Source organism: Brassica oleracea, chromosome C3 (genome assembly GCF_000695525.1).
Source record: "Brassica oleracea var. oleracea cultivar TO1000 chromosome C3, BOL, whole genome shotgun sequence".
Lineage (NCBI taxonomy): Eukaryota > Viridiplantae > Streptophyta > Magnoliopsida > Brassicales > Brassicaceae > Brassica > Brassica oleracea.
In genome coordinates, this window is record NC_027750.1 from 20115652 (window position 1) to 20119221 (window position 3570).

Sequence of the window (3570 nt, forward strand, 5' to 3'; positions counted from 1 at the left end):
GTGTCCTGATAACGAGGTTTCCCACAAAATTTGCATATATTCCGTGTCTCATCCGCTCTCTAGTAGATCATGCAGTTGTCAATACATACATCTATCACTTCATACGGTAGTTGAAGACCTGCAACAAGTTTCTGAACCTCGTAGTATGAACCCGGTGCAAGGTTATCCTCAGGTAGAATACCTTTGACAAAATCAGTAATCGCATCCATACATTCTTCAGCCAAATTATAGTCTGTCTTAATACCCATTAATCTAGTTGCAGATGATAAGACTGAATGACCATCTCTACAATTTTGATACAAAGGTTGTTTTCCTGCATCCAACATGTCAAAAAATCTCCTAGACTCGGGGTTTGGTTCTTCCCCTCTATAATGATCATGTACCATCTGCTCAGTACCTACACCATAATCTATATCTGTTCTAGATTCTTCTAACCTAATATCAGGCTGAGGTTCACTAACAGGCTGAGGTTCGCTAGTACTACCATATTCATAACCAGTTTCCCCATGAAGGTACCAAACTTTATAATTACGTGAAAACCCTTTCATATACAAATGAGTCCAAACATCAAATTCTTTTATAACCTTATTATTATTGCAAGTAGAGCAGGGACATCTTAACATACCACTTTTTGCATCCGGTTGCTGTTGAACAAGCCTCATGAATTCTCCAATCCCTTGAACGTATTCTTCCGTAAGCAAATTGGTGTTCGGATCCAAATGAGGTTTATCCATCCACGAACGATAATAAACTTCTGAAGACATGATTTTCACGGAATTGTTATGACTAAAGAGAATGAAGAGAGAATGAAGTGTGAATGAGTTGAATGAGGAGGGGTTGTATTTATAGGAAATTGCTTACGGACCTCCGACGACTTTCCGACGGAATTCCGACGGATGTAAAGAAGTCCGTCGGAATTCCGTCGGAATTGTCCAATCCCAAACGGCTATACAACGGTCATATGTATTTGTCGGCAACGGTCACATGGTTCGTCGGAATTCCGTCGGAATATACCGATGGAATTCCGACGACTTTGCTATTAATCGGAATGTCGTCGGAATTTCGTCGGAATATACCGACGAACTTCCGACGACTACAACGGTTACATTTTTTATCGGAATGTCGTCGAAAAGTCGTCGGAAAATTCCGACGAACCGTATGTCGTCGGAATTCCGTCGGAAATGGCCGACAGAATTCCGACGACTTAATTTTTTTGGATTTGGTCGGAAATTTGTCAGTATTCCGTCGCAAATGTCCGACGACCTTGGTGTCCGTCGGAAGATCCGTCGGAATTCGGTGTGTTTTCTTGTAGTGTGATGATCTTTGAACAATGAATCTTTCTTTCTCTCTCTCTCTCTCTCTCTCTCTCTTACTAACTATTAGTTTATGATTTTTCTATATCCATTTGTCAGTGTCTACATTTCCTTATATAGAGAGTGAAGAGTTGAAACCAATAGTTGCAATGGTTAAACCAAAAGTTTCAAAGGTTAATGAAGAGTCCTAATGGTTAATCACCAAAGGTTGCAATCATCAATATGGTTTTTACTTAATCATCAATAGTTGCGAGCTTTCGTCTATATAGTTGCAATTGTTCATATAAACAATTGCAATGGCTCATATAAAACCTTGCACCCATTTACTTAAATATATAATAGTTATCACATGTTCTTTCTCTTTTTCGTGTTCACCCATTCCCCTCTTTTATAATGATGAGAGAAAAAAGCAAAATTTCTATTGATTTTCATCCGAACGTGTCAATGTAAGGGCATCATCAACGATAAGTCTCTCACATAGAGTCTCTCAACATTATATCAATTTCTAGTGAAAGTTTAGTTGAGTAATTAAAATTTAAAGTAAAAAGTTTAAATCATGCAATAAATGAAAAACAATTGGCTGAGGATTTATTAGAGACAAAGAGAAAGTACCTCAAAAAAGAGACGATTCTAGTTATTTTCCTTCCCCCTCTCCTACTATTCTTTTTTAATACTAGTGTAGCCAGAGACTCATGTCAAAAAGTAACCGCTGCTGCTGCTCTAAGCTTTGGTCTTTAGATTGCTTTTGTTTATGGATCCCGGTCTTCTTTTCTAGGTTAAAGCTCCGACTAGTTTTGGGTTTAAGTTCCACTTTGTTTGAACTTTTTTCTTTGTTGTTTGCTTCATTTTTTTCCATTAGTTGTGTAAATTTGTCGCTCTCCTTATGGAAGGACTGCATTAGGCACGAGATCGATATGATGTTGGATATCACGTAGCGGAGGAAGATCACTAGGGAGTTCGTCGGGAAACACATCTTTGAACTCTTGTTGTAGTGGTCCAAAAAGATGGTGGTGCTTTGATGGGACTCGGCAGTGATGCTGGAGATGCCACTAACGCCCAAATAATATCACCATCGGATATGTACTTCTCGAATACGGCCTTAGGTACCTGATATCTTACATATTTCCATTGTTTTATCTATTCACCCATATGCATTTTGATCATATAGAATAGGATTTAGCCATGTTTAGGTTGCATTTTGCATACATGAGTCTTTATCAGGTATTGGAGTACCACATGGAGTTCTTGGAGACATTTGAGTGCATTTGGAGCTCAAAAGAGGTGATAAAGGTGATCATTGGACGAGCAGTGCATGGGAGTGACCTCACCGGAGCGACACCGTGAAGTCACTGTGACACCCCTTCAGAGCGACACCCCGATGTCGCTCGCGTTTTCATCGCTTGGAGGCACGAGAGCGACCTTACAGCGACGTTCCGTAGCGACACCATAAGGTCGCTCCAGCTGGAGCGACGTGACCGGAGCGACGCAGCCAGGTAGCTCGCGAAGAGCGACCCGGAGCGACGTCTCGCAGTGCCCCCTCTAGGTCGCTCCCGAAGCCTGGAGCGACCTCTCGGAGCGACTACTGGAGGTCGGTCCGCGTCTATTTGTTTGGCCGAATTCATATTTTCTAAGGGCCTTTTGGTCATTTCATTATGCACGTTTTTACTTTTCAAAAACCTATGTTTTAAGTACCTTTGGCAGCCACCAGAAGGATTATCTTTTGTTCTTAAGAAAAACCTTTGGAAAGTTCATCTCTTGAATCATTCTTGTTCATCTAGTTATTGCAATTCTGTGTTTCCAATTCATTGTTGTATCCCTCTGTATGATGAATCTAAAATCCAAAATGAGTTTAAGAGGAATCATGAAGAGTAGTGATTAATCACCATTTGAATTCATGGGTTAGGAAGATTAAGGGTGATTAGGTTAGAGCTAGGATGTTTTAGTGTAGATCATTCCAAAACCTTGCTAGTAGAGTAATCATGATGCATCTTCTAAGTTAGCTTTTCAAAAGTTGATCTTTAGTCATTTCCCACCCAAAAAGTGTTCGATGAAATGCCTGAAACAACTCCTCTAAGATTTTAGCATATTTTGCCAAGGACACTTGTTGTTAGAAGTGCTAAGATAGCCTTAGACCTGTTAGTAATGATTGCTTCCATATTATTCAACCAAAGACATTTGTTGTTTGAAATGTGTTAGTAAATGAACATTCATCTAGATATAAGAGTTTGTTTAGAATCGTGTCTAAGCTTAAGGTTGA